Source organism: Macaca thibetana, chromosome 3, assembly GCF_024542745.1.
Source record: "Macaca thibetana thibetana isolate TM-01 chromosome 3, ASM2454274v1, whole genome shotgun sequence".
Classification (NCBI taxonomy): Eukaryota; Metazoa; Chordata; class Mammalia; order Primates; family Cercopithecidae; genus Macaca; species Macaca thibetana.
The window spans coordinates 11,385,213-11,402,232 of NC_065580.1; the positions used below are offsets into that span (position 1 = coordinate 11,385,213).

The 17,020-nt window shown below is 36.1% G+C and overlaps 1 protein-coding gene across 1 annotated transcript in view; it reads right to left on the minus strand.

The window, feature by feature from the left end:
* The window catches only part of CNTNAP2 (contactin associated protein 2), a 2,243,420-nt gene that overhangs the window by 820,733 nt on the left and 1,405,667 nt on the right, over positions 1–17,020 (minus strand). The window lies entirely within an intron of this gene.

Below are 17,020 nucleotides of genomic sequence, written 5' to 3' on the forward strand. Positions count from 1 at the left end.
TTAAATGGTTGGAAAGAAGTGGAAGAATAATATTTTATATTGTGAAAATTTATGAAACTCATTTATGTGTCATCCATGGCTATTTTTACCTACAATGACAAAGTTCAGTAGCTGCCAAAGAAACCATATGAGGCCCATAAAGCCAACAACATTGACGGTATGACCCTCTACAGTAAAAGCCAGATACACACAGTCTACAGGATCTTCCATGCTGCTGGTGAAAGTGCATATTGGTGCCACCCCTTTGGGACACAGTTTGTCAGTAATTTCTAAAACTGAACAGCTGTGTAGTCTTATACCAAAAAATTCTCACTAAGTATATACACCTGGGACACTCATGCACCTTTAGAGTAGCTGACATTTGTAAAAATATTCATAGCAGCACTGTTCACAATAGAAAAAACTTAGAGGTGATCCAAAAGCTTATTAATGTGAGGGTGAAAAATACATTATGACACAGGCATATACAACAATATGGATGAATCTTGGCAATATTATGTTATACACAGCATGATACATATTTTCTAAATTTAAAAATATATTTTTAAGAAATACATTTACATGCAATAAAACTATGAAAAGTACGTCGAGAAAATGCAGGATTCAGGTTGCTAATTACTTGTAGGTAGCAGAGGGAGAAGGAGGGGGGAATGAGACGGACCATAAGTTTAGCATATTATTGACATACTCCTTGCTCTTCAGGGGGCCGCTGGGGTTCATCAGGCTTTATTATATTATTGTAAAATAAAAGTTGGTAAGTTATTGATGAATAATGACAGTCTGTCACAAACCATGGATTATAATCAGTCGAACTTTGTGCATGCAAAGTTCAGTTAGGGGAACAATTTTCACCAAACTTGAGTTCTAGTCGTAAAACTTTTACTAACCAGCTGTCTGATTTGGGGAAAGTTACTTTAGTTCTCTAGACCTTTGTTTTTTAAACAAAATAAATAATTGGATCATTTCTAAGGAAACGTTCAATTCTAAATGTCTATGATTCTATAAAATAAGTGGCAGAGTTTTTTCTTTTCCACTCACAGTTGAAAGAAATGATCAACAGAAATAAATAGATCATTTACAATATTAGAATTTTGTGACCAAACATTCACTTAGGGTTTCAAAAGTCAATCACTCTCTCCATGAAGTAATCAACATACACCCTTATAATGCAGAGCCGCACTTTTGCTTTAATTGCTAGTTGTTACATTCTTTTCGTAGTCCCTATAATTAAAGGAGCTTTAAGATAAGGCAATGAACCAGTATAAATGTCTCAAACATGAATAAGTGATGAGGCCCCTGTCTACAGACCAGCTGCTTGCCAGCGCTTGTTGTGAGGTTGTGTGAATTATTGATGCTATACCATAGTTCCTATAAATGTCAGTTGCCTGAAGAGGCTTAGATACCTCTCTTTCGGCATCAGTCTGGCCAGCTGTCCCCTCAATGTTGCCTGGCACTATGATGTGAATGAAAGAACATAATGGCACATCCAATTAGCTTCATTCTAATTATTGTATCAATATAGAGAAGAGAGTAATTTACAGGTTGATAATTTTCTTGGGTAGTCAAAAATTAAAACCTAGGGCAGTATGTCTTCTTTTGCGTTAAAATATCCAAATCTTCGGGGTATTATAGCCAGAAGGGGTGAAGAATGACTGCTTGTGTTGATAAATTCTAATACATCTATTCACATTGTATCCTCTTGTTTGAGAACCGTCTCCTTATAAAGTAGTGAACCTCTTTTGAAATGTTTTTTCTAGACTACCCCAGCAATTTGGTTCTAGCTGATCATCCTTTCCTGGGATCATCTTTTCCCTTCTCACAAAGGAGCGTCCACATATATCCAGCACCTCTTTCTGTCTCTGTTTTTTTCTCTCTCTGTGTGTCCATCTTTCTTTCTCTTTTACATAAAGTCTGAGACTCTATAAAAAATTCTATAATTTATAAAGTAGCTTATCTATCTATCTTTTCAGATTCAGAAATAGTTCTGAGTAACCTGCTTTTTCTACATTAGTATTATGGAACATTCGTGATTGGATGGGAGCTTAAACTTTATCTAGATCCATTGTCTCATTTTCTAAACAGGAAAACAAAGGCTCAGGAAAGCAAATTTATTTGTCCGTGGACTCATGGTTATACAGAGAGCAGAGAAATACAGCTCAAGACTTCTGGTTTGTAATATAATATAATTTTAAATAATGCAATTTTCTCCCCTAACTAGGCTATGATAGGGAGTAAAACACACACACACAAATAAAGTATTTTAAAAAATAAATGCCAGGGTCTTCAAATACATTGAGTTCTCTCTCAGAAGGTTCCAAGTAAAATGCCACTGTGAGTCTTACTTGCCTTTAAAAGAATGTCTGATCTTCAGAAGAGAGCTGGACAGTGAAGAACAGAATGGCAGAATTTTGCTAGGTATTGATAAATCTTTGCTGTTGCTTTTAGATAAATGATCCTTCAACAGAACACTTCCAACTCTATAAGCATGACTTTCAGTAGCAGTCTAATGTTACAGTTGAGTTTAGGTAATTTTTAGGGGTGTACAAAATCCAAACTAGATCAAGTTCAAAAATAAAGCTGAGAAAGTAAAATATGCTGAGATGTAAGCAAAGCACCCAAGCAGAAAACAGAAATGGGGATTCTCTTGTGTCTGTCAATTAATTGCCTGTGTTGTCTGGCTTATGAGGTTTGCACAGAGGAGGGCTCACCAACATTACGCTATAAAAAACACAGGTGTGGCCGGGCGCGGTGGCTCAAGCCTGTAATCCCAGCACTTTGGGAGGCCGAGATGGGCGGATCACGAGGTCAGGAGATCGAGACCATCCTGGCTAATATGGTGAAACCCCGTCTCTACTAAAAATACAAAAAACTAGCCGGGCGAGGTGGTGGGCGCCTGTAGTCCCAGCTACTCGGGAGGCTGAGGCAGGAGAATGGCGTAAACCCGGGAGGCGGAGCTTGCAGTGAGCTGAGATCCGGCCACTGCACTCCAGCCTGGGCAACAAAGCGAGACTCCGTCTCCAAAAAAAAACAAAAAAAACAAAACAAAACAAAACACAGGTGTAACATTTCTCTGACTTAAATAAGTGAAATTGTCACCAGTCTTATGAGCTCTAGACCTGCGTCTTGTCTTAGCATCAGTTCTGAACTGAGAAGTTTTTATGAATGTCTTATTCATGATGCTAATTCACAAGTGTTGACCTTGCATGCTGTCAATCAAATAGAGAGCAACATGTAATGAAGAGGTAGCTGTGGTCCACATGCTAAGATGTTGAAGTGGTCCCAGGATGTAATTAAATGTATTTCAGCTGCAACCACTTCCTTTCCTCACTGCTTTTTGGGGGATGCCTCTGTCCAAATTCCTGTGGTTTGTTAGGTTGCCAGTACATACTCAATTCTCCAAAAATAAGGTATCAATTAAACAACTTTGCACTGAACTGTCACTAGATTTCAAAAGACAGTGGTTGGAAAACTTAATGATGAGGGTATGAATGTTACTCTGTTGCCAGGCCACAGGTAGCCCATATGGTGTCTCTGCTTGAATTAGAAAAAGGTGTCGCTTTCTCCACAAATGCAGATGGGTGGCCGAGCATGTGGTTTCCAAGTGGAACAGGAACTAATTTCAGCCCTGACTCACTAGTCTTGGCTACCCTTGTGCAAGGAACAACCAACACAACTAATGACGAGCCCAACGGCAGCACAAATGCACAGGTTAGCTGTGAAGAGTATTATTTCTGCCTCATTCTTTACCCTCCCATTCCTTCCTTTCCTCCCTTCCCTTTCTCTCTGTTCCCCTCCCTTCCCTTCCTCTCCATTCCCCTCCCTTCCCCTTCCTCTTACCCTTCCCTTTCCTTCTCCCTCTCTCTCTCTCTCTCTCTCTCTCTCTCTCTCTGTGTGTGTGTGTATGTATGTTTGTAGTATGTATGTAAGCTAAAAATAAACTTCTAAGCCCCTGAACCATCTGAATGGACCCCTCCTCTTGGCCAAGGGCATTTCAAAGTTAACCTGAATAACTAGTTCAGGCCCTGATAGAAAGGCAGAGTAAGATAAGCCTTCTTATACCCTCTTTTCTTTTGAAATTCAGGCCCAGCTGACCAGCATTAACATCAACACAGACCTTAAGACTGATAGAATGGATTCTTTAAGTCTGTTAAGAAACATTTGCAATCTATTCTCTGAAGCCTGTTACCTGGAGGTTTCATCTGCGTAACAAACCCTTTGTCTCCACAACCCCTTAACATAACCCAGACATTCCTTTCTCTTGATTCTATGTCTTTAGACCATAACTAAACTCTTTCAATCAATTGCCAGAAAATCTTTTAATCTACCTATAATCTGGAAGCCCCTCCCCCGCAACCCCTTCCTGTTTCCAGTTGTTTCACCTTTCCAGATGGAACCAATGTACATCTTACATGTATTGATTGATGTTTTAAGTCTCCCTAAAATGTGTAAAACCAAGTTGGGCACATATTCTCAGGATCTCCATAGGGCTGCGTCATGGGCCATTGATCACTCATATTTGGCTCAGAATAAATCTCTTCAAATATTTTACTGCCATATAGCCTATAAAGTGTTATATATAAACACATACATATATAGATATATACACACATACATATATATACATACATACATATAGACACACACATACACTTTTAGAGAGGTAAAATACCACAGAAATTCCATAGAAAATAATTTAAAATAAGTTGGTCAATTATATAAAACCTGAATTAATTAAAGGTGAGAGAGAATAAGTATTTATATTTTGGCCTCCAAATTACCTTTGCCTACTATTTATTTCTGGTGGTGATTCCAGATTAATATCATCTATATCTATATACATATATTGATATCATATATATAGATCTATATGTATCATCTATCTATATATTAATAGATCTATATACCTATAATATGATATAATATATAGTATTTACACATATATCATTATATGCAATATAAATATATTTATATTTATATAAAATTTTATATCAAATATACATATAAATTTGTATATATATCTCACCAAAGTTATTTTATGCCTAACTTATAGTAGTGATATTTATTTGTTTAATGATTTTTAAATTAGAACAACATATTAAATAATGCAGTATATAAGGATATATAAGGATATACTGCATTATTTAAAAATTAATACTGCATTGTTGAAAAAAAATACAATTTAATTACTTAACATCTTTAACTGGGTAAGCCAACCAAGCCAGGTCTGTAAATATGCCTGCTTCTGATTTGGAACTGACATACGGAGATAGTAAATTAAGTCAAGCCACAGGAATTCAATTTATGGGAACTGCTTTTAGGAAAGTGCAGACAGAAGGCTGTGGGCAACACGGAGACTCAGAGACTGATGTGCCCTAGCAGACCCAGGAGGTCCTAGGAAGGTCACTGAGATTCTCAGTGAGGGTCGTGCCAATCAATGTCTGTCCTGGCCGCACGCCTTGTCTCCAGATCTCCACAGGCCATCAAGGGCAGCCTTCTTCCCTGATCCTGGGAGCTGGGGATAGGGGGTTTTTGTGAGGCCTCCCCGAGAGGCCACCTCAGCAGAGAGGCCTGTGTGAGCATGAAGATGCCTGCCTGCTATAGACTCTTCAAAGCAGAGGCGTTTCTTTCTCAGGAGCATCTGTGGATCAGAGAGGAAGAGGCAAGCAGCTCTGAATTTTTCACATCAGTAACAGTGCTGCTGCTAACCCTTTTCCAGGGAATTCCATTTACAGATTTAAACATGACAGTTTCTTCCCATATCTTATCTACACAAATTTATAGTCTCTACTATTTTTTCAAGGGCAAACCAGGGAATGGCTTTGACTCTGTGGTAATAGAATAGATCATCATACCTCATGAATCAACAGCTTTAATTTTTCCATTTTCTATTAGGATAGAATTTGAAAATATTACTTAAATGTATCCATTACATATTTCAGAATAAGGAAATGACTTTCTACGACGATCCTTTATAAAGGAGTAAATAAAGATTTGCTTGCCTTGTAAAAGGTGTTGACTTCTGCTCCTAGATATTTCTAAAATGTCCAATAAATGTATACAGATGGAATATTACCTTAAAGTATGCATTGTTATATTTCATAATTAGGAGGCCCTGGATTGTAAGATACACCACTATACTGTGCACCACTAAGAAAAAGAAAATGAAACATCTCAGAAGAGTTCTTCTAATCTTTTTAAAATTATATCACTTTTGTGCATACTTGAAAAGGAAAACATAAGTGACATGACTTGGTTAAGCCATTCCCCAAATTTCTTCTCATTTCATAATCTAACACTCTTGAAACACTTTGCAACTTGAATCATTGATGTGCCCTCTGAATGGTTCTGTCTGTCTACAAAAGCATTGGTGATAGAGTTATTAAAAAGGGTGAGCCTCTATTGTCTCCAGAACATTCCTCTAAGGCACTGAGGCCTATTCTGCAAGTTTTGATGTAAGTGCCACACGTCCATAGGCAAAGACACCCATGCCACAGTCTGCGCTTGGCCAATAGAGATTGTGAGATGCTACCGACAGTAAGATACATGCTGATTTCAGAGATGTTGAAATAGTGAAAAATCATGTGAATCTGAGAATCTATGAATTATTTTGTTACCTGAGACACTGACAGTAAACATAATGTTCATATTTTGTAATGTTGACTTACAGGCGCCTCCCCTTAGAGAATATGCTGTGAGTACTTTGGTGTCCCCACAATGTAGACATGTGAGGAATACAATTATTAGCAGAATTAAAATTGATACCTGGATCAGAATAGAAAAATTTAAACTAACTTATATGAGATGGATTGATTTGTATGTCAGAAAGAACTAATTTTAATCTGTTTGACATTATATCTATCTGTTTGTCTGTCTGTCTATCTATCTATCTATCTATCTATCTATTTATCTTGTATCTATCTTATATATATATGAAATGAGCAGAATGGTATTTGTTCCATTTTAAAAGTTAGGAAAAAGAATAGAGTGTAGGAGCAGAAGTGGTTGGTGATTGTCAAAGCACTATCCGATGGAGAGGGAATTTTATCCAGCAGACTAAAGTAGCAAAATAATGCAACAAACAGGCTTAGCCATATGTCATCAATTCATGTGATTTATGTAATTCCTTTCGTGCTGATTCTAGGTCCCCAAATGGAGCTGATTCTGTAGAACTGCCATAGGGAGAGGATGCAGTAGTTATAATTTTGAGTATCAGGGTTTCTAGATAATTATTTCTCATAAATTAAATTAATTGGCTTTTTAGTTTTATCCATCAATCTACTGAGTTGTATTTAATGGGTCATTCGCTTAGGGTTTCACCACCTCTTGGTTTTCAACAAGGTCTCTGAACAATAATAATATTATGAATGTAATAAATATCACCTTATGAGACTTCCTGGGAATCTGTTTGATAGATTTTCCAGGAACACACATATACATGTTCCTGCCTGCATGGCAAATGTTTGAAGTAACAAAAACGATATCACAATAATGACTAAATAGGCTCTGGGGATTAGAGTCTGCAGTTAAATGAATGTGTACATTGTTTTGCATAAAGAAGTCCAGGTTAATATTAGTAGCTTTGGCTATAGTTACTTTTGTATATTTGGTAAAGTCAGCATAGGATATGGTTAGTTCAGAAAGAATGAGACCAGATTAACTCATATAAAGAAAAACATGAAAAGAAGCTGACACAATTAATAAGATAAGCTAGAAATAAGAAAAGAAATATATACACAATTCTGTTTTACTTCTGTTATGATAATTAGCATAGATATATCACTATTGGCACAAATAATTTCTTTGCTACTCAGTCTCTGGAGGAACTGATTTATTCATTTAAATACTTTCCAGAATGTTTTGTAGATAGAAAATATTCAATGACACTTGTTTTATACTTTTTAAAGTACTATAGTTTCATATCAGGATATTAAATACGGGAAACATTTTCATATGTATCATTTCATTTAATAAATAACACTCTGGGCTAGATTTGAAATGCCCAGAGTTTGTGGCTGCAACCTGCCTCTCATCTCCCTTACAACTTCTTTCTGAGTCCATAAGGCATAAAAATGGCATATTTTGTCAGATTCAGATTTGTTGAAACAGAGATTACATTTTAGTAAAGTGAACCTATACAGTATGATCGATAACCAACTTAATGTAATCTCTCAATGTCACCTGCAATAAGAACATGCAATCTACAAGTCCCAGTGTAAACCGGTTCAGGATAAAAAATTGAAACTACAAAGCTAATTTACAACACCACAACTCTCATTAGAGTTGGCTGTCAATTACAGACATTCACTTGTTTGAAACTTCAGGGTATTACAAAAACTCTTTAAAAGCACAATGTCCTTTAAAGAGCTTCAAGTGTTATCACTTTTAATAAGTGATACAATTCTTTATATCTTTTTCTAAAATCTCTTTGTTCATATTTTACAGCACAAGGAGAAAAAAAATTACATAATCTTACATTATATTCCACAACTCAAATTACTTATATGTATAAATAGGTAGGTCCTTACTATTGTATTTTCTTTAATCAATTAGAAATGTTTATTTAGCAAACTCCTACTATGTGTAAGTTCTTTGCTTTGTATACAGTGTATATTTTTATAACACTCATACCACTAGAAACATTATTTTGTTGTTTTATTTCAGATAACGAAACTGAGCACACGTTGTTACTGCTGAGTTGTTATTAAGCTGGAGTTAGTGACTAATCTCCAGATTTGAATGGGAGAAGGGAAATTCACTGATGATATGTCATAATGCTTTTGTCACAAGAAATCCTACACACTTACTCTGAGCTACTGGAACCTGCCTTTATGGGCTTTTCTCTTGGTTGATGAGGGGTCTTATATCGGCTTTATTTCCGGGAGGAAAAACAACACAAAACTCATTTTGCCATGCTATGTACTTATTCCAGTGATCCTGATATTGTCCAAAGCAATGTGGAGCATTTTGACCTGGAACTGTCTTTACAGCATGGTTCCATGTATATCAATAATCATGAATCTTTCTCTTATAAAGGCAGATTTGCATTTTGACAATAGCCCAAAATTATTCATATGTACCTCTGGTGAATAAATACTTTTACTTCTGTCTTTTAAACTAGACTAAAGATCTATTTAAAATGTGATTTGCGTTTTATAAATTTATACAGTATCTTACACCTCTAGTGTGGCGCCAGGAATAAAGTGGAAATTATAATGAAATGACAAAGATGGTGATCACCAACATCACACAAAGCTAGTTTCCACTCTCCTATTTAATACTGGTTGACTCAAGGCCAGTTATCTACCTATGGTTTAGCTGCCTCACATATGAAAGGGAATAGTAATAGCACCACCTACCTCTAGTGGAATTGTTCACAGGAAGCACCATGTCTAGAACACAGTGTTGGAGAAATGTTAGAACTTTGTTATTGTTGATGTTGTTAAATATGCTCAAAATGTCAGTGATGAATGATTAAGCTATTAGATAAACGAATAATGGGCCAGGCATGGTGGCTCACACCTGTAATCCCGGCACTTTGGGAGGCTGAAGTGGGTGGATCACTTGAGGTCTGGAGTTTGAGACCAGCCTGGCCAACGTGGCAAAGCCCCGCCTCTAATAAAAATACAAAAATTGGCCGGGCGCGGTGGCTCAAGCCTGTAATCCCAGCACTTTGGGAGGCCGAGACGGGCGGATCACGAGGTCAGGAGATCGAGACCATCCTGGCTAACACAGTGAAACCCCGTCTCTACTAAAAATACAAAAAAAAAAAAAAAAAAAAAACTAGCCGGGCGAGGTGGCGGCGCCTGTAGTCCCAGCTACTCCGGAGGCTGAGGCAGGAGAATGGCGTAAACCCGGGAGGCGGAGCTTGCAGTGAGCTGAGATCCGGCCACTGCACTCCAGCCCGGGCTACAGAGCAAGACTCCGTCTCAAAAAAAAAAACAAAACAAAACAAAACAAAATTAGCCAGGCATGGTGGCACACGCCCGTAGTCCCAGCTACTTGGGAAGCTGAAGCATGAGAATCGCTTGAACCTGGGAGGCAGAGGTTGTAGCTGAGATCACGCCAGCCTGGATGACAGAGCAAAACTGTCTCAAAAACAAACAAATAAACAAAAAAGAACAAACAAATAACAAAAAAACACAAAAAGCAAATAATGTAAAAACAGGGTCGACACTATTTTGCAAACTGATGGAAACAGACACAGTAATACAAGGTGTTTTTAGGAAGTGTTCAAATTATTATGATTGGGGTGTTTGTGTGAATATGCTGAACCCACTTTAAAAGAATTTCAGCATTTAAGTTTGGACTATCAAAACATAAGTCTCAATTTTGTCATCTGTAAAACTAGATGTGACTAGGTAATTAATATTCTCTTCAGTTCAAAATTCAGTGAGGGTGTAATAGCCATTACCTGAAACTTAGGACTGTGAGCTTGGTAAGGTGAGAGAGAGGAGAGGCCAGGGACGGCAGGGTTGGGCAGAGGGGCGGGGGGAGTGGTCAGTTTAGAATGTCTTGAGACAGCTTGTCTTCTTCGAGGGAGGGAATATAAAACATAGTAATTGTTCATTAAATATTAAATCGGAGTTATAGTTGGAAGGACAGAAAAAGGAGACTGTCTAAAGGACAGATGTGGGAATGAAGAGTACTTGGGTCAACATGCATAAACAGTCAGCAAATAACTCATTAGAATCCAGTTGAATAATTTACTATCAAATCACAACATCTGTGTTTTAAAATAAAGTTATCACGCTGAAGCCTTCTTTGCATTTAGATAAGGCATTCAATTTTGAAAATTTGTGATTTGTACTAGTCTAAGGTCATAAAAGTTAGTAATTTTGGAGAAAAATATTAAATTAGGTACAAGGGTTTAGTTAAGCCAGAATTTCCTAAGTGTGTATACCACTGATGCTCTGTGAAATATCATTTCATATGATATTGCATTATGATATATATAAACAATATGATGGTCTAACAGCACAGTAGGAAGGAATGTCAAATGTATTAAACACAATATTTCATGGAAATCTTTTTAGAATGAGGATAAGATTTTAAAATGGGAGTCAATTAAAATATATTTATTACAAAATTAAATAGGTGGTCTGGGGCTTAGTGAAACTTCTGAAGACAATACGCAAATCACTAAAGTCTGAGAATTGCTTTCTTAAGGTAGTTAATTATCTATCAGAAATTGGCTATAAATGGACATTAATAATACAAACTTTTCTCATTTTTCAATAACCCAATGTCTCTGACAGCAACAACTATACCACTGGCATATTATAACAGATTGTTTGAAATCATTTTATACATACTTATAACATTGTAAGTTCTACACAATCAGATTTTATGTCTGTTCGTCCCTGTGTACCTATACCTGAAACATAAGATGCACTCGTAAATATTGGTTTAGTAAATACACTAACAATTTTGCAAGCTTAGGTAAACACACTAAAATTCTAAAATCTGTACCTGGAAGATAACAAAGAATGATAAACATAGATATTTCGTAAGTCTGGGAAATGATTCACACCCTCTTTCTGCTATCTGACAAAACCTCACTATATTGTACTTGCCATGAAGCTTGCTGTTAATCGAACCACACAGTTTACTAAATTTGAAAAAGAATATAATGACTAGAATTAGGAAGAGATTTGGAACCATGTCAATTAAGAATTTACTAAAGTGACTGGGAAGTGTAAGCGATGACTTAAAGATTATCTTAAAAGAGACCAATTTGCAAGAATATTTCTGAATTGACTTTTTCTCCATATTTATTAAAGATATTCAGTATCTTAAAATAATGTTGGTGAGAAATTAAGAAACAAAGTTGATTTTGATTTAAAGTTCATAAACTTTGTGAGTTTTCTAAGCTTAGGGAAGGCAAAAGACAGAAAACTTATGTCTCTATTGAAAATGATACTTTAATTTTGGGATATACAGGGTTTTAAAATGTTTACATAAATGGTTTCTTTTGTAATTTTCTAAATGAAAAGTTGATATTGACAAGCTTATATAAATCCCATAATTTTTTATTTTAGGAATGATTTATACTATACACTAAATAATTTTCCACTATGGCAGAAAATTAATATACCATTTAAAGCAAGATTCTTATAATCTAGGAATATATTTAATAAATATACTTCACCTCTCTGAAAACATCATGATATAATAATACTGTTAAAGAAACCCTTTGCATGTAGACCTTCTTTTGAACACGATATTCTTATTTCGTTTCCTTTACTGTACTACCATTAACGGAAGAGCAATCAGTGTGAATAAGGTCATGTCTGTAGAGCCAAAGACAAACTGAACCGTCACCAAAAATTCATTTTAATGACACTGCAGCAACCAGATGAGTCAAATGCTTAGTGGGGCCATGACAGTCCCTCTAAATTCTCAATGTTTTCATAAGGGTTCTGCCCAAGGCTTGAAACAGGAAAAAGAAAATGTCAGTGGTTTTATCAACAAATCTCCTGCAAAGCCAATTTCTTTCTAATCATCTCTTTTAATTAGCTGAACTTTTATTCCCCTTTACTTTCCATTATCAATCAAAAGTATCAAACATGCTTATAATAACTGATTTAAAAAATTACCATGCAGATAGGCAATGCAATGATAAAACTGCAGCATCTATGAAACTTTCTGAGCAAGTTTGGTCCTTGCCTACCCAGTTAGATACAGATTCTAAAGTAGCCACAGCGAAGGAAGTACTCAAATGTTGTATAGGAAGTTGGAACATTTTGCCATCAAATATTAATAGGAATGGAGATTAGCAGTTCAAAATATTAGAAATGAATATTGTGTATGGAGATTCTGGATATTTAATAAATAGAATCTGGAACTCTCAAAGGAAAGATAAACTTGAGGAGAGTAGAGCTGGTGGGAACAAGGACACCAACACGATACCAAGAGAGAATTCTCTATCCAGAGCGGGTAAGCATTTCTTGCATGGTGTATTGCTTTATGTTTGTTTGCAGATGATATTTAACTCATTTTTTTTCTCTGATCTCATTTTCCTCTGAGCCTTAGTCTATAAAATGGGGTAGCTAGTGAGAAAAAAAAAAAAAAAACAACTTGTTATGTAGCAGATATTGAAGCAAAAGACAGAGTAGTTAATAGAAATAGTGGCTCACCAATTCCCCCCCTGCCACCCCAATAGAAGAAACTCTACGTGGGAGAGCCTTTAAACATTACATGGGCTACGAGTCTTTGTATACATGGGTAGAATGGGGGCTATAGATAGGAGTGATTTAAAGAGCAATGGAAGGTATCCTGTCTGAAAAGATTGCTTCTATATTTTGGCTCATCTTGTTGTCATTCTCTTTGAAATGTAAATACCACTGAGAGAAGAAACTATTATATTAATAGGCTTAGCATCATGTCAAATCCTCTTCTTCTATCTAGTGGAGAACATAGACGGAAGACTACAGAAATAAGGACATGTTAAAGAAGTAATGAGCGAAGCAAAATGTAAAGGAAATGATTCCTCAAGCTAGCCTGGGATTGTAGTTAATAAGTAGCAGAAGTGGTGCAGAAGTATGATGAATGAACCAAGGGTCATCAGTGACACTGTTAGTAAAACACAACTCTTTAGAGCATATTACAACTAATCAACATACTGGTCATGTGAAAGTAACCATCTCTTGCACATGTTTTCCAAATTGACTGCTTTATGTTGACATAGTTTCTTTCATAAACAGTTGGTATAACAACCTGGATAGTTAGTCAACTCATAGGCTATGTGGTGTGTAATTTACTTTTAAAATACACCCCAAGGACAGTTAGATATAATTGCATGTGTATTGGACAATATGGCTTTATATCCAAGGGTTGGTGTAAGGCTGGTCAGTCACCCTAAGCGAGAACAAAACCCATACTTGATAGGGGGTTGTCTAGCATTTCATAAAAAGAACAGATTGTAGAGGTAGATACTACTACAAGCACATAAGTTGTATTTATCATTGCTCAAAACCTGCTATTTTTGTTAGCATAAATTTAATTGTTAGTTGCATTATGGAAGTTGAGTTTTTATTGATGGAAGAAATTACTCATGTTCATGTAAGTTGCTTAGCTAAAACATTTTAGTATCTCTTCACTCTTGCATCAAGAAGATGAAAGAATCTAGTGGACTCTTTACCGTTCACTTTTCATAATGCTGACTGAGGCCTGATTCCTAAATAGATCTTTTTCATTCATTAGAGCATTCTAGTTACCGGATCCCAGTATAAGGCAAACTCAATCTTGCTTCTAGAACATTTTCATATTTACTGTAAAAACAGCCATGCAAGGACAAGTTGGAGCGCCTAAAAGGATAGAGCACTTAGAGTTTTTCACGTTTATAGGACAGATAGTGTGAATGATTTTTTGGCATACTGCTAATAAACGCATATCTTCTAATTATAAGTGAGCACACTCTTACCTATCTCAAACTTGTTTTCTAATTTAGCACTGAGATTGGTGGTGGCTACTTAGCTCTACTGAAAAAGTCACAGCAGCGAGGTCTATTCACAGCAGTAGTAGTGCCGACACTCTGCTGGTTTCAGTAGTAAACAAGATAGACATGGTCCTTCCTCAGTCTAGAATCCAGTTAACCAGAAATCATAGATAGAAGAAAAAAATTTTCAAATAATAATAATAGTAATTTATATTGTTATAAGAACTGAGGGTTTCTTTGACTGTTTCAACCTATTAGAAAGCGAAAGTGACACATTTATGCCACTAAATGATACAGGAGGTCATCCAAATCTATATTATTTGTGTAAACAGCGTGTGTAAATTATGTTACAGAAATGTTAACGTCTGTTTATGTTTCAGTTTCCATATCTCAAAATTGGGACCCTAATACTTCTCCGGGTTATTGTGAAGAATAAATGAAACACAATAGATGAAAAATTTACCTCGGATACAGCAGAGGATTAATAATAAACACTTGTGTTTTAGACGCTCCTTAACCAACAAGGAACATTTATTAATTTACATTAAATTTGGAGATTTTCATACATTTTAAAATACGTGTTTTGAATCATGTATTTGAACTATTTGGTTTAATGACATTAAATTACAGAATTAAAATAAAGAAGGTGCACCTTGGTTAGGATGGTGACTAAACACTAGCACAACTGACATTTACCTTTTATGTCTTCTAAATCCCCTAAAACTAGGGAATTCACACACAGACACACACACACACACACACACACACACACATAGATATATACCCCTAAAGCTAGGGAATAGACACAAACACTCACACACATATACCCCTAAAGCTAGGGAATACACACATACACACACACATACATACACACACATATATATATGCATACCCCTAAAGCTAGGGAATACACACACACACACACGCACATACACACATACATATTTCCCACAAAGATCAGGAGAATATGAATCAATACTAGCAACATAATTTTGGAGGATGGAAAGCAAATGAATACATGCTCATTGACTTAGTAAATCTAAGAATGCTGAATCATAACTTGACAGTCTGGAAAGATGAGAACCAACCCAACTTTCGACCATGAATCCATAAAAGATTCAGTAATTAATAAAGTAAGGAGAACTGGATTAAGGCTGTTCGACAGACAGTAAATCCCCAGGTCTCCTAGACCTTGTGGCTGATTGACTACTCCTCTCTGACTCTGGTAGATAACTGGAGGTTTATTTTCTAAAAGAATCCCTGCGTTGAGAAGAACCGAATATAACAAAGAACGTGGAAACTACACAGCAAATGGAGATTGTCTACGCTTATACCAGATACTGAACGTTCATGCTCTTGGACCTCTTTCCCCAAATGGTTCCAAGATTGTTGGTAACCAGATCAGAAACCTCCAGGAAAGAAATTTTAAAACGTATCCTTAGAGAATCTGACTAATAAAAAGAAAATGAAAAAAAAAAAGTTGACAACAGGTGAGAGAGTCCAAAAATGGGAACACTCAGCTTCCTGTGCCATGAGGTGATCAAATAATTTATCATCCAAATGAGGACACTAATGAGAATAAAAGGAAGAGCTATTCACAAGGACATCAGGGCAATGGGAGTAAAATGGGACTGTACTGGGCAAGCCAGGACATAATTTTTACTCTAACCCAAAATAAAGCTCCAAGTCAACAAGACCCTCCCACCCCTAATAATAAACTCACAGCTAATAATAATCACGAATATGAGGAAAGCTGTGAAGGTCAGAAAAATGAACAGAATCTAGAAACTTAGAGAAAACTAAGAAAGAAGGGAAAAAAAGATGTTTTATTATCCTTGGGATACAAAAAAGGTATTGCATTCATAAAGCAATAACAGAACACCATTGAAAAGGAAATTTTCAAGAGGAAAAAAGAACTCAGATTTAAAACCACAATGGAAAGCATTCTAGAAAGAGACAGTAGCTAAATCATAAGAGACAGAATCACAAACAGACAAATAAAAAGAAATTTAAGAACATTAGTTGCCAATGTTAAAGTGAACACCCAGCAAATACATGAAAAGTGACCTATTCCAAGTCACATTGTTTTGAAATTTCAGAATATTTGGGACAAAAAGAAGATTCTTCTAACTTTCAGAGAAGAAGTAGGCTGTACTAAAGGATCAAGAAGCTACCAGGGGATGTGCTATATCCACATTAGAGAGTAAAATTAAAATGAAGAAGACATTATATAAAAATCATGAATTCCAATATGGGGGGATGAAGACATTCTTGGATAAATAAACACAGACATGGTGAAGACGAAGTCCATGATGATGGTATACCCCAGGTATAGACAGCAAACACCTCATGTTAGAGCAAAGTGAAATGTCAGCAAGATGCTGAATATTATTTTATAGTCTTTTAAAACCTGAGAGCAAAAAGATATCAGATTCTACAACGTACTGACAAACTTCCCGCTCTGTCCTCCATGTCCTGCTGCCTGGAGCAGCGAAGGCATTCATTTCACCTCTCAAAATTATGCTGCCTTGTCCTAGCCCTGAAACCTAGAGCTACACCAAGTGAGCTTAGAAACAGAAGGAC